At 34.6% G+C, this 25,754-nt stretch overlaps 1 protein-coding gene across 1 annotated transcript in view; it reads left to right on the top strand.

Annotated features, from left to right (window-relative positions):
• Nucleotides 1-4,214: 4,214 nt before the first annotated feature.
• Nucleotides 4,215-25,754, top strand: part of CDH9 (cadherin 9) — a 140,641-nt gene continuing 119,101 nt past the window's right edge. Inside the window, exon 1 of the mRNA XM_040262498.1 lies at nt 4,215-4,443. The gene's annotated coding sequence lies outside the window, so the exon portion shown is untranslated. The remainder of the gene's footprint in view (nt 4,444-25,754) is intronic.

The raw sequence follows: 25,754 nt of genomic DNA, 5'->3' as shown, positions 1-25,754 counted from the left end.
CTCTCCCCTTCTTATATCAGGGAAGTAGGAGTAAAATCTCCAACTCTTATAATCACATGTTCTGAACTCAAGCAGGGCCGTGTGGGTTCCTAAGCATGGAAATCTTTCTGTCCTCTGTTTCTTGACTCTAACCTTAATGACCTTTTTCGAGTTCCAAAGGGTAGAATCAAGTAGTTGCTAATTTAGGAAGGGAGAGTGAGGCAAAGACTATGGAAGAACAAGCCAGGAAATAAAGAGTGCTGTCTTGAGGTAGGGTCTGGCATGACCTTGAAGGATACATATAACAATGTAATTAAGCTCTTTTAAGTGGTCAAGCTCTTTGAGAGTTGGACCATAAAGAAGGTTGAGCACTGAAGAATTGATGCTTTCATACTGTGGTGCTGGAGAGAACTCCTCAGAGTCCTTTGGACAACAAGCAGACCAAACTCGTCAATTCTAAAGGAAATCAACCCTGTATTTTCACTGGAATATGATGCTTCCTATGTTGAAGCCGAAGCTTCAATAACTTGGCCACCTGTTGTGAAGAGTCAACTCATTGGAGAAGACTCTGATGCTGGGAAAAGTTGAGGGCAGAAGGAGAAAGGAGCAACAGAGAATGAGGTGGCTGGATGCTGTCACTGACTTAATGGACATGCGTTTGAGCAAACTCCAGGAGATGTTGAAGGACAGAAAGCCTAGTGTGCTGGGGTCCATGGGGTCACAAAGAGTGACTGAACAACAACAAAGAGGTTAGCATTCTTCATACCAGAGAAAGACACGTACTTCCACTCATGTTGCCTTAAAGTAATCAGAAAAGCTCATTGAGAAGATTGTGCATGCTCAGTCATTTCAACCATGTCCAATTCTTTGCAACCCCATAAACTTTAGCCCACCAGACTCCTCTGTTGATGGGACTATCCCAGCAAGAATACTGAAATGGGTTGCCATTTCCTCCTTCAGGGGATCTTTCTGACCCAGGGATCAAATCCTTGTTTCCTGCGGCTCTTGCACTGGCAGGCGGATTCTTTACCACTGAGCCACCTGGGAAGTGCCCATCTTTACAGCATCCTTCTACTTAAAGCATTGCCATGAAAGTTCTCATCAAATCCCCCTGGGTTGGGACTTCGTGAGGGCAGAAGCCCACTGTGCCCCTCTTTGCTTGGTAAACCAATAAACCTATTCTTTTCTACTTCACTCAAAACTCTGTTTCTGAAATTCAGTTTGGCACTGGTGAACAGAGACTGAGATTGTGGCATCAGTTCTCCTGTCATCCAGCCCCCATCCTTTGGTGCAGTTTAGTAGTCACCTCACTAACCTAGGGGTGTCCCCAGTGTCTCAGAGGGTAAAGCACCTGCATGCAATACGGGAGACCCGGGTTCGATCCCTGGGTCGGGAAGTTCCCCTGGAGAAGGAAATGGCAACCCACTCCAGTATCCTTGCCTGGAGAATCCCATGGATGGAAGAGCCTGGTGGGCTACAGTCCATGGGGTAGCAAAGAGTCAGACACTACTGAGTGAGCTCACTTCACTTCACTTCACTAACCTAAGAAGAGGTACCTTTTGGATCTTACCTCTTAGGCAATTCCAATGATTTTAAGGAGCTCTGCCAGAAACCAGGATGAAGATTATATATATATATCACAATATCATACAGGAGTAAGTCAATTATTTTGAATCATCTTATATAGATGAGTCCCCAGGTATGAAGACACAATATATTCAAAGACTAAGGAAAAGAAAAAAAACCCAAAAAGCAGATTTTTTTTTTTTTGCAATAAGGTAGTACTTTTAAAGTACTAAACAATTAAGAAAAGCTAATTTGAACTAATGTAATATGGAAAAGAATAATTCAAATAACATTTTACATTTACTAGAAAAGGAAATATACTCCCACTACTGTTAATAATGATGATGATGATGAATAATTTTGTGCAAACCTTTTTGCTAAATATTCATAAACATTATACTAAGTATCAAAAGCTATTTTATATGATGCAGAATGCTACTTATATTTGAAAACTTAAAAATAGCTATATACATAATAAGGAGAAGGCAATCGCACCCCACTCCAGTACTCTTGCCTGGAAAATCCAATGGACGGAGGAGCCTGGTAGGCTGCAGTCCATGAGGTCGCTAAGAGTCAGGCACGACTGAGCAACTTCACTTTGACTTTTCACTTTCATGCATTGGAGAAGGAAATGGCAACCCACTCCAGTATCAGAGTCAGACATGACTGAAGCAACTTAGCAGCAGCAGCAGCATACACATAATATAAAGTAATTTTCAGTAATCCTAAGGTTTAGGCCCCTTGTTTTCAAATGCTCCAAATCACTGTGACAAAGGAGTGAAAGGTAGAGGATTTCTGAGATAGTAAGATAATAACCATTTTTTTAGTTGGCAAGTTCCCCTCTCCCACCTCTAGAAGTAGTAAAAAAATAACTTCAAATCAGGCAGTAGAATGCTTTGTTGGATTGTGAATTCACACAAAACAGCTTTTCCCTACAGTTGGGTTTCAGCGGAAATGAAATGTATGCAACTTTAGGGATTTAAAGCTTTTATTTGTGAACATTCACCTTAAGCTATGATAAAATATTTTGTTTGGTTCCTTTTTCCCACTTTACAAGCATTACTTTATCAGCATTAACAGAGAGACTTCTATAATATGTTTATTTAAAGGGACAAGTAGACCTGGAAGAAATGAATATAAAGGAGAATGTGAACTTTATATTAAGTGTCTTTGCCTCAAGAAAGCTCTCTTAGCCTCCGTGAAAAATTCACTAAGCTGTTCTTAACCACTTGGATCTATCCAGTCCTGGACAATATACTTTATTTCTTCTTTCACTTCCTTCATTTGTAGATGAAAAAAGTTAAGTCCCTTTTTGTTGTTGTCCATTGGTCGCTAAGTCATATCAGACTCCTTGCAACCCCATGGACTGTAGCACTCCAGGCTCCTCTGTCCTCCATTATCTCCAGGCGAGTTTGCTCAAATTCATGTCCCCTGAGTAGGTGATGCTATCTAACCATCTCTTGGTGGGGGGCTGGGGAAGTGTCCATTTCCTACACTTTAAATTCACAAGTATTTAAAAACTGTGTACTACTAATTAAATTATCATGCATTAGCTATGTCACATTTTAGTTTGGGACAAGTGAAATTGTATTTTCTAAGTATTTGTTTTCCCTTTTAAGAAAGAAATTTCTATAATGCACATAAATAACAATGGCTCAAATAGGCAGCTCTGTTATCTGCACTTCATGGATAAGCTTCACCACTGGGGGGGCAGAAGTGGCAATTTTATTTTTATTTTCTATTGTCAGTTTTCCTTTGAAGCGTCAAATAGAATATTGATATTTTTGGCACTTATGCTATTTACTTACTGTGATTTAACGAGCCGTTATAAAGTGAGCCATATTCCCACTATGCATTTCTTACAACTATTACTAGAACTTCTTTTCAGAAGGATTTATCTACAAATCAATATTTCTCTTATTGTACCATTTCCAGAAGTACTAAAGAAACTTCTCTTCTGAAACAGGATTTGATTGTTATAGTTTACCCTCTCTAATAGTTGTACAATGTACAACAGCAAATCTAACAGGTGGAATATGTAGTTTTTATGATGTTGCTATGGTCACTATATGTGGACATTTCCAGGAAAGGTGAAAATACATCAACTGGAATATCAAATAATAAGCAAAATGTTATAGAAATCTAAAATCATATTTAAAATCATTCTGTTTACTGAAAAAAATCATGTTAAGGCATTAGATGTCTTAAGTTATTGTTAATGAAAGATTATTTTAGTCTATAAACTCAGAGACACAGATAAAAATTCATGATCACTGATAAATAGAATTTAGATTCTTTCTCTTTTCTTAAACTTGAAATTTTGAAATTGAAACAGATAGTCATGAATTCTGCAGCGACTATACACAAAATTCCTTTTGAGTATCAGCACTGTCCATGTGATATATATTTGCTACAGATGATTTACAGGTTACAGACATGCTGTGACCTTTCTCTCCCAACTGCAAACATATTAAGCAGAGCTGATTAACGGAGACGGAAACACTGGGTTGTTTTCTCTAATGGGAATCTTTGACAAAGCCCTCTTTGAGCCCTCCCACTTTATTCGCCTGCAAATCGCCGTGCCTAAAGAGTCTTTAGTCCCCAACCCAAACCTGGAGCCCTGCAGCGCCATCAGCGGCAATATCTTCCTATGTGAGGGACGTCTCTTATTAATCAGAAACGCTGAATGGAAACCAATCAGATAGAGAGTTCCTTTGGCTTCAGCTTCCTGCCTGTCTGAGTTAAAAGTGATGCTCGCTGTAAGAGGGAGGCACACTGAGATTCAGGAAGATTCAGCTGAGAAGATACTATAAAAAGAGAAGAGAAGGAATGAGAGAGAAGCAACACCGGAACTGTCAGCGCTGAGCAGGGCTAAACTCAATTTCATTGCGGAACAAGGTAAATGTCATTTACTTTGCTTGACATTATAAGCTCTTTAATTTTTGCTTTCTTGTAATGTAGTAATACAAATAGTGCTTTTCTCTTAGTTGCTGTATTTTGCTCTTTCATTCTCTCTCTCAACATTTGAAAGCAGGTAAGAGTACATTTTTAAATATTTGGATAAGATATTAAAATGCTCAGGGAAAAAACTTGCAATGTTTGCTTCTTATTTTACTTTTACAAAACTGATACCACCAAAGCTCTTTTTATAGTGCTCAAATTTGCATATGGAGCTTTATTTAAAGAAAATACAACTAAACTTCACATCATGTTGATTTGGGTGGCTTTGAAACATATTAATTTTGTGTGTACTATTATTATATTAATTTGAAATAGACTCCTGTTTTTCTCATAACTTTTGCTTACATAATTTGAGTCAGAACTGTCAAAAATAAAGCCATCTTGATCATGTCTTAAAAAGTGATTTATTTTTGATATTAAAATGAAATGACATAGAAATAATAAAAATACCACATATATAGATAAACATAGGATGCCAGGATAATAGTGATCACTTTACCTGGTGAAGGAGGTTTCTTCACATATTTGTGGTTCTCACTCAGGTCAACATTCTGAGTGTGTACATCTGTTGGCTATAATTGTTCTCCATTATTCTGGGCAAATGTATCTTAATGTAATAAAGACTGGATGAAAACCACAGGAGGGAGTTTCAAAGACAAAATTGGTGTGTTTTATTTGAAGTGATATGGAAAATGCAATGACTTAATGGAGCATTTTTTTTTTTACCTTGCATACTCAATATAACCATTCACATCAATTATATTTTCAAGCATGCTAATCTCTAAAAAGCCATGAAGAATTTTAATCAAAAGGTTATCAATATTCTATAGCACTTACATTTAGATACTGTTAACAGTGTATGTTCTCAGAATCTATTTTAAATAACAAAAGTGCACAAAGGAACAGTGGTCACCTGTAGTAAAGTTCACATTTATTTGTATTATCAACTTTTGGAAGTCTTTTCTGGGAGACTTGTAATATAATATTGTGTTATATATCTATGAGATTAATAATCAAGATTTTTTAACAAGGTCTTTGAAATCTGTAGCATAAAAATGAGTGATTTTTGTAACTGACAAAGGTGGTAACTTTTGCATGACAGAAGGAAATCTTCGTGTAGCTCTCTACTTGTCTGTGGAATTAGAATGTTGCCCATCTTCAGCCATTAACTAAGAATGAGCTTGATCATTCAATGTTCTTAACTTGGCGAAAAAGTACAATTTAAAAACCTCTAGCATTCAATAGAGGATGGATCCTGTTTTCAGACTGAAACACTGCTTCATTACCTAGGCAGTGCTATGTCAAAGGTAGACATCATTTGTGTAACTACAAAACTTGTTAATACAGGATTGAATGGTAGATATTTTTTGAAAAATAAAGAAAATGAAATAACATGCTATTCCAGCCCATAACAGCAAAGAAATGGGACTCAACATGAGCAGCATGTATTTGTGGTCTTGTCGTCAAACATATTATGGATTCAACTGAAGTTTTCTAAAATGAAGAGAACAAAATAATTGTATGCACTTAATAGATACATGCTGAGGTGTTGAAATATTGTCATCTCTATATTTGTTTTGTAACATGAGAAAATGTAATATAAAGCTCATTATATGGGCAAATCTAATTCTGGAAATAATGAATAGAAAAATGCTTCAGAGGAAGCAGAATAGTAGTATTAATTTAGAAAGAATTCACTAACTTTAAGTCAGAAAGGTTTGTTAGGACTGAAAAAGTAAATCATGTAAGATCATATTACTTTCTAGGATAGAAAAATGATTTTCCCCTTATTATACTATTTATAGTTTAAAAACAATTTTGAAATGTTTCACATAATTATACCACCATTATTGTACTCATTGTATAATTGGAATAAAAATGTCTTGTACCACTGCCTATGTATAAAAGATTATGGTATCAAAGTTAGCTTTAAAATTATGTCTTTAAATGTTATGTTGCTCTACCTGATAAATTACATGTTAGATCAGATGCTTTTCTGAATGTCACCTTGCATAAAAAGATTTCACTCGGTATTTGATATTTTACTGTGACCCTCATACACACAAAGTTTAGTCAGTTTAAGGTCCCTTCTTTGGTACATGCCCCAAATGTGAATAAAAAAACTTCATCATCTTTTTTTTTTTTTTTTACTGAGTTACCTCTTTATAGACATCAGTAGTGATCTAAGGCAGACATGCATTCCCTATAATCTTTGCACAGTCTGGAGGTGCAGTTTATCAGAATGCTTTGGACAATGCTTAAAATTACATAACATAAAATATGTGAGTAATATGGAAATATATTATATGCAAGAAAATATAAATTAAGCTCTGTTAACTAAAAAATATGCATGTGTGTCATAAATAATCATTGGCTGTAACTTGTTCTCTATGAAAGTGAACAGACTAGATGTATAATTATTTAGTGTTAATACAAATGCTTCAATAAACTAGATCACTAGCTTGTTATACTCTTTAAGACTAATTTTGTCCCCTCAAAGGCATTTTAAATATAAAGTATAAATAAATCTAATGTTTTTAAAAAATAGCCTATGATACTTTAAAAATGTTCAATGTGATATTTTAAATATTTTCACCTCTGACTTCAAGGACACACACACATATCTTACAGTATGTATACATACATAATACATTATTCTCTTCTATTATAAAAGCTCTAGTTAGGTTCTTAGACATTTTACTTGCTAATTTATCTACTTAAATTATCTTAAGAAAGAAGAAAACATTCTAAATGGTACCAAAGGGTATTGGTCTTAGTTAGCTTTGTTTTTACCTAATGTAAATTTATGAATAAATTATTTTTATTGTAGAATAAGACACTTCTTAAGGTAAATAAATCATTTCCTTTGTAGCTTGCATATCTGTTTTAAAAATGAGCTGTATCTTAAAATATACCCCTCTCAAGCCTCTTAATGTCTATAACATCTTATCATCTTACTTAGGTGTTAACATAAAATCCTAGAACTTTTAAAAAAGGGGTTTTAACCACCTCCAACTCTGATGTTGCATAGGAAAACTAAGGTTAGAAAAATCAGATTATATAACCAACGATGTCAAATTATATATGAAAATTGTCAACATTTTGTGAAAATATATCATTACGTGGGAACATTATATGAAAGTTGAGTCATGAGAATCGTATCAGGGATACACACACACACACACACACACACACACACACAGAGTGACTAGCTGAAAATACTAGATTGTTTTAAACATCCTGAAAAAGTGTTTTTTTTTTTTTTTTTTCTTATGAGTCACTTCAAATTCCTCTGCCTGGAACTACCATTATCCTCATCAATAAAATAAGGTAAGGAATGCACCGTGAGGAGAGTATCTTTATAGCACTCTTATACATTTTCATAGCAGTCCTAATATGTTAATGTACTTATCCCTAAATTTAGCACTACTAAGAGATGGTCTTACAGCCACATTAAGAATGCAAAGTGCCTGAATAAAAGAAGGATCTCTGGAGCCTAACCAAGACATTTTATATTAACACTATCAAGAAACACCTCCCAAAGCATAAAAGTCATAATAATGGATCTTACTACTTATAAAGAGCAAATGGAAATCTCATGAGGTTATTGTTGCTCTGGTATGTATGTGTGTGTAATACATATGTCTTTATACTACAGTCCATGGGGTCACAAAAAGTTGGACATAACTTAAGGACTGAAGAACAATTTATTTTTAAGAGAAAAGGTGGGGACAAGAAGAAGGGAAAAGACCTGAATATTTTTTAAAGTGACATTCAAGGTTTTCCTTTTTTCACCCTATTCAATCCCTTTGCTAAATTATAAATCAATTGCAGGAGGAATGGTTGTATTCATATTCTATATTTCTATTCATGAGCAAGATAATTATTGGTCTTTCTGATTAATCAGTGAAACACCAGAACATATGATTGTTTTGTAAGAGTTAATTTAAAAATCTACTCCTTATATCACTGTCTGAGATTAACAGTTTGGAAAGCATGGAGATAGTAGTGGCTAGTAGTTATTTGATTCTTGAGTTTAAAGGCGAACGTGTAAGAAACAGATACACCTGATAGAATTTATATTGGAATATGTTAAAATCACTACACTTTATGTATTATTAATAGAATATCCAATGAATAGTGGACATTTTCCTCATATTTACTGAAACAAGATCTTAGGAAAGTCACAAAAAGCAAGAAACAATATTTACAGGAAGGAAGTGTAATAAGGATGACAACAATTCATATCAATGTGTAATCTAAGCAAATAAACACCAGTAATTCACTTCCTGTGACAAAAGATATCCTGTGAAATATAGTGCTTTATGAACTAGGCCCTCAATACTACAAGTTTTCAAAGGGTGTTTTCTTTCAGACAAATAATTTCTTTATCATCTATTTTTTTCCTAGCAAAACAAGTTACTGAAGTGATTTAATATAATTGCTTGAAATATTTTTCAAAATATTAACATCTGTGTGTTATAAACACTTCACAATTCAAATCTCTTTTCACTGAAATGGTAATTAAGCCACAAATGAAACACTGGAGAACATTTACAGGTCAAATTACAAAGTAATGTCTATATATGTTGTGTACAGAGCTTAGTTGCTTAGTGTGACTTTCTGTTACCCAATGGACTATAACCCGCCAGGCCCCTCCGTCCATGAGGATTCTCTATTCAATAATACTGGAGTGGGTTGCCATGCCCTCCTCCAGGGCTATCTATCTATATCTTTATATGTTTATCTATACATCTCCATCTGTATGTATTTCTTTTTCTGTATATATAGGTAGATCTGTGTGCATGTGTTTTTGTGTACCCAAAAATATATAATGGAAAAAATAGAAAGGAATAACATGATCATTTCAATGTACAAATTATTACAGACTTTAAATTAGTAGAATGGTATAATCTTAAACAGTAAAAATCTATTTTATTGGCAATCATAGATATTATGAACAAATGATAAAATGGGAGTTCAAACTATGTTTTAATATTGGAAAAGTTTAAACACAAAGTTCATGGCTGGTTTTTTTAGATAGGGAGAGCTACATGTGCATTTTTTAAAACCATAACTGGAAATAATCACTTTCCATTTAATGTACAAAATTATTGAAGACTTCATAAAATTATAATCTCTCTACCCACTTGTATGGTAGGTAGAAAATAAAGTAGGAATTTTAATGCTATCTCAAGCCATATTGGTTAAAACTTAGATTATTTTTATTGGAAAATAAGATCTTTATTATTTATTTAAAATATAGCAATGGCACATAATATATGATGAAATTTTAAACGATTTATTTGGTCATTTTCCATAGTTGAGGGTGTCAATAGCCCTTTTATATTTCTTGTATTATTGGGTAAATTAACTATTTGCTTATCCAAGTTTTCTTTATATTAAAAATATGATACTAAGATTAAATGCCATTGCTTTATGTCATATAACATATACACAATAATTTAATAAATCAGTGAAGGATAAATATGTGTATTACTTCCAGTCCTTCCAGGTTAATTTTATAACTTAGCATATTACAAATTAACTATGCATGCACTGAGCAGGGTTTAAATAAATTTAACTATTAGAATAAAAGCAATGCTTTTCCTTCTCCCCTAATCTTGTCAGTTTATCTAGATGATGTGATATTTTATATATATTTTCAATTCAGTTAATGCTTTTTTGAGTCAAGAGCATTAAATAAGATTCAGGTTTATATTTCTGATAATACTAAACTCTTCCAAAAAAAAAAAAATACTAAACTCTTCCAAAGACTAAATAATTAATACTATTTTAATAATACATATGAAAATCATCTTTCGTATCTGTTTAGCTTAGAATTAAGGTTCCTGATACAGTCATTAACAATGAAGAATGTTATCATATCGGGAATAAATATTTTTTATGTAATTAAAATTAACTTTGGCCAGTCTAGAATAGGGAGTTCTATTGAAATACAAATAGTGAATAACAATAATAAACAAAATTTTTAATATTATAGAGTTCTTTTAACTCTTTAAAATGAAGATTTTTTTAAAATCAATGCTATCTATATCTATATATTTAAATGTCTATATATATTGAATGTATATATGTATAATGTGTCTCAAGCTCACTACTTTGAACTTGAGACTTATGTTAAATTTTGCTTTCAGTAGGTAAATATAGAAGATTGTTTTGTTTAAATAAGAAAGTTTTAATTTTGGAAATTTAGAAAATTGATTTGAGAAAATTAAGTGGGCATTTGTTCTAATAGAATTTTTTAAATAAATATATATCAGGAAACTACTTGAGTTTATAATTACATATGCTCAAAGATGAATACTGAAACTGATGGAGATCAAATGACAGAATGGAGACTAAAAATGTAGTGAGATTCAATGACAGACTCAGTAGCTGCTGCTGCTGCTAAGTCACGTCAGTCGTGTCCGACTCTGTGTGACTCCATAGACAGCAGTCCACCAGGCCCCAGTCCCTGGGATTCTCCAGGCAACCATACTGGAGTGGGTTGGCATTTCCTTTTCCAGTGCAGGAAAGTGAAAAGTGAAAGTGAAGTTGTTCAGTCTTGTCCAACTCTTCGCGACCCCATGGACTGTGTAGCCCACCAGGCTCCTCCATCCATCGGATTTCCCAGGCAAGAGTACTGGAGTGGGTTGCCATTGCAGAGACACACAATAATTTAATAATGATACTATCATGGGTGTCTGATGTCTCCCCAAACCTTCTTATGGTTTGCTGCTGACAAATGAAGCATTATCTTTGGAGTCACTGTAACTCTTTATTTAAACGCAGGCATAGAGATTCCTCTCCATTTCACTCAAAACTAAGCTGTATTTATTGCAGTTTTACATTGAAATTGAGTTTTAAGCATTTTCAGGGAGGAATAAAATTTACTTCACGATAAATATGTCAATTGTGTATGTCTCACATTATACTTCAATGATCATATTATTAAATTATGGGCTTTCCTGGTAGCTCAGTTGATAAAGAGTCTGCCTGCAGTGGGGGAGACCCGGGTTTGATCCCTGGGTAGGGATGATCCCCTGGAGAAGGAAATGTCAAGCCACTCCAGTATCCTTGCCTAGAAAATCCCATGGATAGCTAATCCTGGTGGGCTGCAGTCCATGGGATTGCAAAGGGTCAGGCACGACTAAGCAACTAACACACATTTTAAATTGCACTCTTCTAAAACTACAAAAAAATGTAGGTAAACAACCCAAATGGAAAGAGTGTTGAGTAAATTCTACCCCAGAATGAAAATTTAACTTCGATGGTAAGTTTTGAGAAACATATCCTTATGTATTTATAACTAGTATTTTTATGTAAAATATGGATTTGAAAACAGATTTTAGAAAATAAATAACTAGAAATCTATACATAGTCTTATAATGCAATGACTTTCTACAAATAAGAGATGTTTTATAAACTATCAGTGATACACATTTTATTAAAATTACAGCTTTATATCATTTTTCTAAATGTAATCATTTAATACTTTCATTACTTTTCATCCAGTATTTTGACTTATGTCAATAGAACCCATGTGAAATTAATCTTTATCCCCAAGATGAGAAACATTTTAAGTATAAGTAGTGAATTTACTAAAAGTAGAATTTTTTTTTTTTTGGTCATGCCACACAGCTTGCCCTGGGCAGTGAAAGCACATAGTGAAACCACTGGTCACTGGTGCATACATTCTCAGTTGCTCAGTCATGTCCAACTCTTTGTTACCCCATGGACTGTAGCCTGCCAGGCTCCTTTGTCCATGGGATTCCCCAGGTAACAATATTGGACAGCGAGGAAATTCCCACTAAAAGTAGCTTTTTAACCTATTTAATATATAGGAAAGTAAGCATATGTTAAGATTATGTAAACAACTTTTTGTCTTTAACATGTGATTAAAATGTTCTCAATAATAAATTCACTGATAAGATACATCAAATGAGGGGGTGACAGAGGATGAGATGGTTGGATTGCATCACTGACTCAATGGACATAAGTTTGAGAGGACTCCAGGAGATAGAGTAAGACAGGGACACCTGGCATGCTGCCTTCCACGGGGTCACAAAGAGTTGGACATGACTTAGCCATTGAGCAAGTATATAAGTATGTAACTATATATATAGTATATAACTATATATAATGCAAGTATATAACTATATATAATGCATTAATTTTCTAATATGCTTGGTGACATGTATTGTGCTGAAAGTGTTAAATATATTTCTCCTTTAACTATAACTATTATCTCTGAGAAAAAAAATGACCCACATCCATCTTCTTTTAATCTTTCACTTCTGCTTGAATTCTGAATTGTTTGGTGGCTAAAATAGACTTCACTTGACTTGTATGTTTCCCACTGATTTCTACCAAATTGAATGTAAATATGTAGTGATTCATAGAAGGCAGATTTTTTTTTTCCAATGCAATGACCTGTGATAATTTATTTCTCTTGCTGCTTTTAACTACTTTAGCTTTCTTACTTTCATTGAAGTTTTAGTTTTCTGCTATTTCTGTTTCCCAGTTTACTGCTTTGCTCCTTCCACCTACCACTACACCTTCAGTTTTTCCTACGCCTACACCTTCTCTAATTCCAAGACAGAATATGTTTAACTACAAGTGCTTTTTCATCCTTAATTTGGCTTGCTTTTCAGGAAGATGATTCAGTGAACTGTAATAGAAAACTGGCTTTTCTAACTCAAGGAGCTCCTTAGATGTGACGCTAATAAAAATTGGTCAGTATATTCGATAGGCAATTTTATTGATAGAAACACTTCTCTGCCATTCCACTTCTCCCAACTTTACCTTCTAATTGACTGGAAATGGGACTTATGACAGTGGTTTAGTTGCTAAGTTGTGTCTGACTCTTGTGATCCCATGGACTGAAACCCACCAGGCTCGTCTGTCCATGGGATTTTCCAGGTAAGAATACTGGAATGGGTTGCCAGTTCCTTCTCCAGGGGATGGGCCTTAGGGGGAGCTGAATATTGCTGCTGCTTCTAAGTCACTTCAGTCGTGTCTGACTCTGTGCGACCCCAAAGACAGCAGCAAGGCTCCCCCGTCCCTGGGATTCTCAGGCAAGAACACTGGAGTGGGTTGCCATTTCCTTCTCCAATGCCTGAAAGTGAAAAGTGAAAGTGAAGTCATTCAGTCATGTCCGACTCTTAGTGACCCCATGGACTGCAGCCTACCAGGCTCCTCCACCCATGGGATTTTCCAGGCAAGAGTACTGGAGTGGGGTGCCATTGCCTTCTCCAAGCTGAATATTACCGAGGTCACAATTCATTAAGAGGAGATAAGAGGAACAAAGAGACATGGTACTACTGACTAGTGGGTTTGACTGCAGGTCCAGGAATGTAGCCCTGACTTGCATAGAGCTGCATGAAGATTTTGGAGAACCATTAAGAAAAATCAGGACTTGAAACTGGTAAGGCTGTTCTTTGTATAGTTAATATACATAAGGTGTATGTGTGAGGAGACAAATTAGCAAAAGTATTTCATGATGACTGCTCAAGAATCCCAAAACTGATACCTATGAACTTTTCACATTAAGAAACTGATTGTGTTCCATTTCATGTAGTGGAAATGACAGTCCATTTTACAGTTCGCTGGTATTGGTAGAAGCAGTACTTCTCATAACATCAATAGCAGAATGTAGTGTTCTAAATATGTGCAGGTTTATTGATAAGTCTGTTCAGAATCCTATATGCATCCTTTATGTTCTTTTAAGTTCACTATCAAGAGAAAAAGATCTTCCGATTAGTTGTAGAAATTGATTTTTCCATTGGCTGATTATTTCATTTTCTTAGCTTTGAATTTAGTCATCACTGAAGATCTGCTTCATGTCTTAGGCTCTGTGCTGTTGTGGGCCATGTGCTGGGAAGACCATCATATGGAAATCACTTTCATTTCTAAAAGCTTCACTTGTTAGACAATCGCCTCTTGCCATAAGTGGCAACATTTATCTTTATTGTCTCTATTTTTTCTTAGTTTTCCTTGGTATTAATTTTTATTTCACCATTATGTAATAGTATTAAAAGAAAAGCATTCAAAGAAAACATTGTCCAGCCTATACTTTACTTTCAGTGTGAACAGGCCTCGTTACTTCAGTTTAAAATAAGTAATGTTTTATAGACTGCTATACCATTCCAGTTGCCCTGTGCAAATTGAACTCTTGTTTGATATTATCCCAAAATTGAAATCAATAATCCTAATATGAAATAGGGAGCACACAATAAGTAGGGCTATAACTCCCTTTTATAAGCTGCTTTTCAAGTTAATCCAAGACCGTTTTTCTATTCTTCTTCACTGCTTTCAAAAGACATACATAGAAAAAAATGTCTTTATGATTTGTAATTCTGTGTTACAAGGCAAAATACCAAATCCTGAGAGATAAAATACTAGTCATATCTTACATTGATCTGTTACTGTCTTGTCCTTCAACCAGTCTTCTTATGAAAACTTTCATATCTCTTTTCCCTAATAAGATAAAAAATTTTAATTGCTCATCTACCCAACAGTATGTTTAATAATTTTTTTTTTTTTTACATATGCCCCTCTTTTTTTGGATTTCTTTTCTATTTAGGTCATCATAGGGCATTAAGTATCGCTGGATTGGGAAGATCCCGGAGAAGAGAAAGGCTAGCCATTCCAGTCTTCTGGCCTGGAGAATTGTATGGACTGTATAGTCCACGGGGGGTCACAAAGAGTCGGACACGACTGAGTGACTTTCACTTTCTTTTCTTTTTTCACTTTCTTTTTAGGGCATTAAGAAGAGTTCCCTGTGCTACACACCAGGGAACACATTTAGTTATCTACTTTATACATATTAGTGTGTATACATGTCAATCTCAATCTTGGTCTGTTCTCTAGTATGTTTAATTAATGATATATTCCACAAACTATAATCTTGTAAATTAAGAATATATCTCAGTAACTTCTTCTCCCTTCTCTGTAACCCACCCTTCATCATGTCTGGAAATATATCAGTACTTCTCAGCCTTGGATCTGAGCTTCAGCAGTTGGTTTATATATTTTAATTTTTCTACTATATTATGAATCTTAAAAGTATGTTTACAGCCTTAAAGGGCCTAAAGTATACATTTCAAATGATCAGAACTATCCTGGAATCCTTACAAAAATATTTATGATTTGGTGTGAATTCCCTGGAAGAAAGACCAAAGCTTTCATGATATGTATGGAGTTTTCATATTGACCTGACAAAGATGTGCTTAACAGTTTATAAGTTAAAATATTTGTAGTTAACATACAAGTTTATCAAAATAATAGCAAAAATGCACTTGGCTGATGGTGTAAGTAAATATACAGTCTCTTCCCAGCTCCATTTACAGGTTCTGTCTTGGTGGTAAGTTATCTTCTTTACTGGGTACAAATTTTCTCATATATAGTAAAATGTGATGAGCACTAAGTTTAGACAGGTAATATTTTATGGTCATAAGCGCAAGCAAAGTCCTGGAGTCATACATTTAAAATATAAAAGTAGCTTTACTATATACTTCATGTATGAGGTTGAGAAAGATTTTTAATGCTTCAGGGCTCCTGGAACTTCCTGAGTAAAGATATTAGCAATACCTAAATTACAGTATATTATGAAGAGACACTACTGATACTATAACAACCACTGTTATTATTATTAAGAATTTTATTGCTCAGGTTCATTATATCTTAAAGTGTATTGAAACTTTCCATGTAGAAAAGCAAAAGAGTGACCTAGCTTAATTTGATGACTACTTTCATTGTTCTTGAAATTAGATAAGGTAAATCTGAAAGTCACGTACAACATTATCAATATAAATATGCATACTTATCATGTGATTTCTTAAGTTGACATAGCATACAATGACAATATTTTACATTTTGAAAAATTATGTGGTATAAATTTATACCATATTTAAAGTAAGATAAAATATTTACAGTCAGAGATTGAAAACTATAAAGTTTATTGCTTCAAGTTAGGATGAGTACATTACACATGGATCTTGACAATGTGAATGAGTTACAAAAGTCTTTTAAATCAATGGTAATAACATTTCATAGTAACTCATATCATCACATATTTTAGCCAGGTATTTAATTTTCCTTTTCTATCATTTTTATGGTCTTCTACCTTTTATTCTTTGAATTACATTAATAACTATAAAGTGAATGACATTCTTGACCTTAAAGTGCACAGAGTTTATAAAGATGGTTTACTTGTATAAGAATTTTACTATCATTTGAAAAATATAGTCCAAATAAAAATGGTAATAATGATTGCAAGCTTGTGACATTCACTAAAATTAACTTGTAACTTATCTTTCAGAGAAGACATTTGTGATGAATGTTACTGATTTGATGGTTTATTCTTAATCCATGAAAAATGGAGTTAATATTCATAAAATACAGAAACTATTTAGTTATATTTGTTAAATATTTACTATGCAGGTAGCACTTTTCTAAGTGCTAAGTTTATTGCAGTAAACATGATACAAAGTGTTTCTAGTCATAAGATTGAACCTTCTTGGGGAGTAATATAAATAATAAATAGGATAAACATGGTACTGATGAATGCTAAGGAAATAGACAGTGGGGTAGAGAGGTATTGAGGGGGATGGGGTGGAACTTATCAGGGTAACTAGGAGATTTTTTTCAGAGGTAATATTTGAATTGGTTCTGAATGGAAATATAAAAAAAACATCATTTTAGACAGGAAGAATGGAAAGTTCTAAAGTTCTGGTATGTTGATAAATTTTGCTGTTTTTTATAATATTCTGATTAGAATTGCTTTAACTTATAAAAATTAAATTGTTATATTATGTATATTTAGATGCTTATAAACTTCATAATAAAGATGTGAACTGGACATTTTCCATTTTTCACCTATTGGTAACAATGTGCATTCTCCCATTTTTTCCTTGCTTCATAAAACAAACGGTTCTGATATAATAGTCATCTTTGTATGTATACAAAGCTATATTTTTATTAAATGCTACCATTTATATAGTGATAAGAATTTCAGATAATTACTATAGAATATATAAATATTAATTCTTAGTGTCCAAAATATTTATTTCTCTTTTTTCTCCTGGTTATAAGTTGAAGATTCACTGAAGCTAAGGCAGGAAAGAGTATCTTATTGTAAGGAGGACATATATATCTGTATATATCTCTGTATATTTCTGTATCTATAATAAGGGACAGTTAATCTTTCAGTTCTCCAAAGGGGAAAAATGAACTCTGTAATAGGTTTGATCCTCCTTTTTCCTAAATATTGAGGGAAATTCTATCCTTCTTGAAGGCACTAAGGACAGCAGGATCTGTTCTAGAATTGTCTCGAGTGTCTCCAAATGTTGACTCATCCTATCTGTGTGATTGTTTTGAACATGATTTTCATACTTCTGTAGAGTTTCCAAAAGAAAGAGTCTAATTATGTGATTGGATATTTTTCTCTGCTTCTGAAGATCTGCTGTTCCACATGTTCCACTTTCATCACTTTATTATGTCATGCTTACCTTTATATTCTGGCACATTTACAGTTTCTCTTTTGTTATTCATTTCCTCTTTCTTTGATGATCTGTGGTTAAAATTTCAGAGATAATTGTATTACTCTCTTGTTTCTTTGTTCCAGGAACCTAGACAGTCTTTTAGTTGGTGCTCAGTATTTTGAGCACCAACCAAATTAGGTTGTTGTTGTACAGTCACTCAGTCATGTCTGACTCTTTGCAACCCCATGGATTGCTACACACTAGGCTTCCCTGTCCTTCACTGTCTCCTGAAGTTTGCTCAAACTCATGGCCATTGAGTCAGTGATGCCATCCAACCATCTCATCCTCTGTTGTCTCCTTGTCCTCCTGCACTCAATGTTTCCCAGCATTAGGGTCTTTTCCAGTGAGTCGGCTCTTCACATCAAGTGGCCAGATATTGGAGCTTCAGCTTCAGCATCAGTCCTTCTAATGAATGTTCAGGGTTGATTTCCTTTAGGATTGACTGGTTTGATCTTGCTGTCCAAGGGATTCTGAAGTCTTCTCCAGCACCAAAGTTCAAAGCTACAATTCTTTGGTGCTCAGCCTTCTTTATGGTCCAACTCTCATATCTTTACATGACTACTTGAAAAACCATAGCTTTGACTAGACAGACCTTTGTTGGAAAAATGATGTCTCTACTTTTTAGTACGCTATGTGTGTCATAGCTTTTCTTCCAAGGAGCAAACATCTTTTAATTTCATAGCTGTAGTCACCATCTGCAGTGATTTGAAGCCCAAGAAAATAAAACCTGTCACTGTTTCCACTTTTTCCCCATCTATTTGCCTTGTAGTTATGGCACCAGATGCCATGATCTTCATTTTTTGAATGTTGAGTTTTAAGGTATCTTTTTCACTCTCCTCTTTCACCTTCATCAAGAAGCTCTTCAGTTTCTCTTCACTTTCTGCCATAAGGATGGTGTCATCTGCATTTCTGAGGTTGATATTTCTCCCAGCAATAGTGATTCCAGCTTGTGCTTCATCTAGTCTGGCATTTCATATAGTGCACTCTGCATAGAAGTTAAATAAGCAGGGTGACAATATATAGCCTTAACATACGGCTTTGTCAATTTTGAACTAGTCCATTGTTTCATGTCTGGTACCAACTGTTGCTCCCTGACCCGCAAATAGGTTTCTCAGGGGGCAGGTAAGGTGGTCTGGTATAGTTGATCCTAGTCATATTCTCTTGGATCCCTGATATACAAAGTATTTGTGGAGAAATTGACCTTTGACCTCATCAAGGACTGGTTGGACACCCTTCTTTAAAGCACCTGTCAGCACAGTACCCAATAAGATTACAACATTTGTGCAAAGTAAACAATTATAATGACAAGATTCTCAACCCAAATGACATGTAGAAAATATGCTTAACTTGCAAAATTGTGTTCATTTTGGCTAAAATTTCATTTGCAGTTATAAAACAAAAATGAAAACATACCCAGTTTAGAGTTTTAAGATTATATCATAAAAAGTCATTGGATGTTTTCAGTAAAGAAACACAATGGTCTAAGTATATTGGGTGAATTGTGCTTTGCTAAATAATTCCTTCCATAAGTTCTACATTGCTTAATTATGAAACTGATTCATATACCATATTGGAAGGTGTGTTATTTATAACTTTTAATTTGATGCTAACTTTATATTTCCTATATTCCTGCTTCTCCCTTTCCCATTGCAAATCTGCCTGCCATTCTTTTGAGCTACAGAGTAGGGGACAAATCATATTTACTTAAGTGCTAACTGTAATAGTTAGAGCTTAGATTCTTAAGCCAGAAACACCAGTTTTATCTCTTGCCTCCAGTGTGGTCTCAGGAAACTTATTTCATCTTCTTAAATTTAAATTTCCTCAGGTGAAAATGTGGACAATTGAATCATTAAAATTATTGCAAGAGGGATTATGATAATACATACATCAAAGTGATCTCTGGTGGCCTTGGCTTGCAGTGGCTCAAAGCAGGACTTGGGTTCCCATCCAGAGACTGAGGTCAGGTCACAGCAGTGAGAACACCAAATCCTAGTCACTGGACCCCATAAGGGTCTTGGCCTTTCAACTTTGCAGAAAAGAATTCCCACAAAGATGGAAAGTACTGAAAAAAGTAAAGTATTTATTACAAGAAAAAAAAGTACAGTACATGTGGATAGACATATGGATAGGCAGACACACAGGTGGGCTCAGAGAGAGAATTGCTGAATCATTCCCTTGTGGTGGCCTGAATTACTTTTATGAGGCATTTCTTTCATATTTTCTTGACCAGTAATTCTGACTTGCTTGGTTCAGAGTCCATATTTGGTATATCTCAGGATCCTCCCGTGTGTGTGTACATATCACCTAGTCAAGATGGATTCTACCGAAGACGTCTATGGGTATCAATTGATATCGCTCCCCTTTTGAATCCCAAGGAGCCTTTCTGCACATGTGCAGTCAGGAAGACCTTCTGACTGAGAATGAGGAATATGTGGTCTCTTATCTTCTGTCTGGGCAGGGCCCAGGCTCCTCTTTCGGTTGTCCTATTCTTATCGTGGTATATTGGTCCACAGGGGAAAAATGTCCCATCGTTTTACCCTGGGTTGCCATCTACTTCCTGCCTCAAAAGTGCTTATATAGTAGCCATTTAATAAATATTAATTTTGCTAACTATTCTTGTTATATTCACAAAATACTCAAACTGTCAGTTTCTAATACTGTTTTTAGAGAATTTTACCCTTGTATTTGGAAAAATGTAGTTATAAAATTCTGTACATGTTTCAGGACTTTTCCTGTCTAAACTTTTAAAATAAAGCAGAAAATGAAATAGAAAAGATGCTTTTGCCCTGCTAGGGTTTTACTTGATTAGGCAACATATTTTTTCAAAAGAAATCTTCACTGACTTTTAAAAATACCATATCATCAATCATGAAAGCAGAGAGTAGGAGTAACAATAAGAACATATTGGAAACATTGAAGAAATGTTTAAAATTATGTAAGCAATCACACTTTGAAAATGCACAGAGCACTAAAAAAACTCCCAATTATCAGAAGATGAAAAATATGTTTGAAAATGCATGAAAAATACATTGGTCTTAGAAAAACACTTGTCCAGTTTTCATTATTAATAAAAATAGGGCCAAGTTGTCATAATGATTTTTAATGCTATTTTTAAATAAAAACAGTTTATGCTATAAAATGTGATCTTTCTCTTGGAAGGAAGATGTTAAATTAAGAAAAGATTGATTCAATGTAACCAGGGACTATTACAGTAAGAAGGAATCTAACAGACATTTAGGTAAGGATACCAAGACTCTGAAAAACTTGCTTAAATTGATCCTAGACAAGAAAACTAAGGATAGAATCTAGGTCTCCAAGGATAAGTTATGTGATTAAGAATGACTGATCAATGTAAATCATTATATTTTTAAAAAATCAGTTTTGATTCATACCCTTTACATGTAAAATATGGCATATTAGTAAGCATGAATAGCCAGACAGAAATAATGACCGTCATTTATTTCACCAATGTAGTTGAGCCTGATTTTCTCTATAAACCCCACAGAAAGAGTAGGATAAAAGTAATCAACTCCGCATATAGAGAAGGAAAAATAGCCTATGCCAATTGTCTCTGCTGTCTGCCAGAATGAAAGTGGGGTTAACTACTTCTAAAATTTTATGTGGTGGAATTATATTACAAACTAGTCAAAAGAACAAGAGATGGGGCTAAAAAGACTGGAGACAGGTGCTCTGTATTCATTTACCACTTTGGAATTTCTTCATTTTGAAAATGATTGATGGAGATAAGAAGACTTCTAAGGGCCTTTTCAGTTCTGAAGTCAATTAAATTTGTGAAAACAGTTATATCAATATTTAACATTCTATTATTTCTCTAACAAGCTTCCATCTTGTGGGGAAATAAAAAACAGAACAATAGAAATAAAACAGTTTGAAAGTACCCAAAGACCTGGTACTATGCTCTTATACATGGTCCTTTTGAAGGCCTTTCCTGAGATGTGGATCCCTCTGTGTTGATGTCCACCCTAGTATTAGAGTAATAGTTTGTGTTCAATTGATATTCTCTATATTGCCTAAGTTTTCCACATTGATATCAGACTTTCTTTGCATTAAAAAATATGAATTTGAATTTTATTATTGTCAAAAATATTCAGAAATTTATTAATTTATCATGTTTATAGCACCAAACATTCTGTGTTTTTTTAAGCACATTCACAACTATTGTATTGTATTTGGTTTGTATAAAACTTATTATATACCATAAGCTATACATAGCTTATTGTAGAAATACATAGCTTTCTAAAGAAATTATCTTGTTTTTTGTTCAGATAACTGAAATAGTGTAATCTACTCATTTGATTGAACTTATATGTATGTTTCTGTAGTTATAAAATTATTTAACACTATTTATGTATTTTTATATTTGGACTTCCCTGGTAGCTCAGCTGGTAAAGTATCCACCTGCAATGCAGCAGACCCCAGTTCGATTCCTGGGTCAGGAATATCCCCTGAGATGGGATAGGCTACCCACTCTAGTATCCTTGGGCTTTCTTCGTGGCTCAGATAGTAAAGAATCTGCCCACAGTGTGGGAGACCTAGGTTCAATCTCTGGGTTGGGAAGATCCCCTGGAGGAGGGCACAACAACCCACTCCAGTATTCTTGCCTGGAGAATCCCCATGGACAGAGGAGCCTGGTGAGCTCACCATGGACAGAGGAGCAGAGCGGGGCAGGCTACAGTCCATGGGGTCCCAAAGAGTTGGACACAACTAAGTGACTAAGCACAGCAAAGCACGTGTGTATGTGTGTATTATTTTTATTTTTATTATTTCTGTATTGTAGCAAAGATTGCTTGAAATGGAACAGTTTGCTAACACAACAGCTCAATCTTTGGGAAAAAGAAAGTATGTCAGTTTCCCAGTTTCAAAGATAACAACTGGATTCATTTAAAGAATATGTAATTCTAATATCAAGTGAATTTCTAAAAATACACTCAATTTGTAAATGACTAGACTTAAAAAAAGAAATATAGGTCAGTCATTTCTTCTAGACTTAAATATTGATATCTTTCAGTAATTCTGTCCTTGGATATCATCATACCATTGGTTTATGTCAAAAAATATGTCAGGCATTTCAGATGTTAGATCCCTCATTCAAACCTAGAAGAATTTATTACCCTTAACTATGTTTTATTTATAGTGCTATCAGAGTAGTAAAAGCATAAATGTGTAAGATAAGTTCTCCCAAATTGCAAAGGAGCAACACCCTCTGTTCCAATGTAATGTCTTGAGGAAGCATAACATTACAAGTATTTGATAGTCAGTTAAACATTTTGCTTTCACAATCTATATACATGAAAATTAATTATTTATAGGTAAATTATTTCATCTCTTTGTGATTTCCTACTGGACTTAGAGGTTTCTTTATGATGTTTGGAGAAGGAAATTAAACTATACACTAAATAAATTAATCCCACTGTAAAGTAACATTTTGTAATAGGAACTACAGACTCTATTTTTCTTTGGCAATGAACCTTCTTGCCCCAGTCTATGGGGAAAATGGGTAGTAGCCGTCCCGGATAAAACTCACATATTATTAGTATGTAAGATCTCTTTGCCGATGATATCACTGGTTATGTAAAATATATACTTTTGGTGTCCTTTTTAAAATCCGTCATATTTTGTTTTATTTTAATTGTATTCATGTGATGTAAACAACCTCAATGTTATTGGCCTTATTTATACAACTATAGGGACTTCCCTGGTGGCTCAGATAGTAAAGCGTCTGTTTACAATGAGGGAGACCTGGGTTCGATCCCTGGGTCGGGAAGATTCCCTGGAGAAGGAAATGGCAACCCACTCCAGTACTCTTGCCTGGAAAATCCCACGGACGGAGGAGCTTGGTGCAGGCTACTTTCCATGGGGTCGCAAAGAGTCGGGCACGGCTGAGCGACTTCACTTTCACTTTCATACAAGTATAGACAAAAATCATGTGATTCAAGTTACTTGAAGATTATGTGATTTCTCTTTTTATAAGACTCAATTTTTTTAAAGTTTGCATAATATATCAATGTTAATTTGTCAATATCAGACCTAGTTAAATTTACATCTAAACACATTGTTTCAATTCCTATGTGAAATTGATCCATATATAAAACCAAGCTACGTAGCACAATACTTTAGCGCCCTCTTTTGGTTGGCCCAGATTGCAATATGAAAATTACAAGGATTTGAAACAGTACTTATTTCATTGTTCCTGAATAAAATTAAACATCTAAATTACTTTTATAATAAAAATAATCAAATCTATTTCTGGAATGTTTTTACATAGCTAAATGCTAACTTACTGAACACTTCATTTTAAAGTTAAAGATATATTTCAACACAGTTTTATAACATATCATTTAAAAAATAGTATTTACTTAATTTTTGAGATTTTAAAGTATGATTTCTCCAAATAAAACGTGAGCGTATATATCACTTATACGTGTTTCCTAATCTCTATCAAAACTTGTATCTCCAAATCTATATTCTCATCTGTATTCTCATCTATTTTCTTAGCCTCATTTTTCCTGTCTTCATATTTGTGACTTTCTTTCATAACCTATACTTAATCCTAGTTCCAGCTTTCATGATTACACCAAACTGAGTCCATCCCTCTAAATATTTCCTTAAAATTTCTGGGAGTGTTTCCAAGTTCTGAGTTTCACCTATTAGTACATGCTTAGGATCCCTCTTCAAGTTTCTCAGCTGACCAATGCTCAGCCCCAATAAGCCTCTGCTGTTTTCTCTCAGCCCTACTAATTCTAGGACATAATAGTAATTAATAATAATATCAATAATGATAATGTAATACCCTTTAGGGAAGGATGGGCTTCCCAGGTGGCTCAGCAGTAAAGAATGCACCTGCAATGCAGGAGCCATGAGTTTGATCACTGGGTTGGGAAGATCCCCTGGAGGAGGGCACAGCACCCCACTCCAGTATTCTTGCCTGTAGAATTCCATGGGCAGAGGAGCCTGGCAGGCTACAGTCCATAGAGTCGCAAGGAGTCGGTCATGACTGAAGCAACTGAGCACACACACACTCAGTGAAAGATAGAAGAACAAAGATTATGTTAAGGAACAAAATACATTAGGGAAGAAAAAATACAACAAAGTACTTCACTGTTGTTTATTCACTAAGTTGTATTAGACTCTTTTACGACCGGACTATAGCCCGCCAGGCTCCTCTATCCATGGAATTCTCCAGGCAAGAATACTGGAGTGGTTGACATTTCCTTCTCCAGGAGATCTACCCAATTCAGGGATTGAACTCACATCTGCACTGCAGGTAGATTCTTTACTGCTGAGCCACCTGGGAAGTCCTGCAGTTCACTGATGAATCAAAATAGTCCATGCAATTTCCCAGAACTTGACTCTAAGAATTCTTCTTCCTTTGCTCTCAGCCTCGTGACTAACCAATAGATATTACCTTGACAATAATTGTCATTTGCGAGCCCGAAATCCTCAATTCTCAGACTATAGAAAAAGGTTTTTTCTTTCTTTCTTTTTTTTTTTTTTTAATGAAATAATTTGGGCTTCCCTGGTGACTCAGTGGTAAAGAACCTGCCAGGCAATTCAGGAGATGTAGGAATCATGGGTCTGATCCCTGAGTTGGGAAGATGTCCTGGAGGCAGAAGTAACATCCCACTTCAGTATTCTTGCCTGGAAAATCTCATGGACAGAGGTGCCTCCTGGGCTACAGTC

The sequence above is a fragment of the Oryx dammah genome, unplaced genomic scaffold (assembly GCF_014754425.2).
Source record: "Oryx dammah isolate SB20612 unplaced genomic scaffold, SCBI_Odam_1.1 HiC_scaffold_20, whole genome shotgun sequence".
Classification (NCBI taxonomy): Eukaryota; Metazoa; Chordata; class Mammalia; order Artiodactyla; family Bovidae; genus Oryx; species Oryx dammah.
Note: the sequence above shows the minus strand (reverse complement) of the source record. Positions and strands in the feature narration are given on the sequence as shown.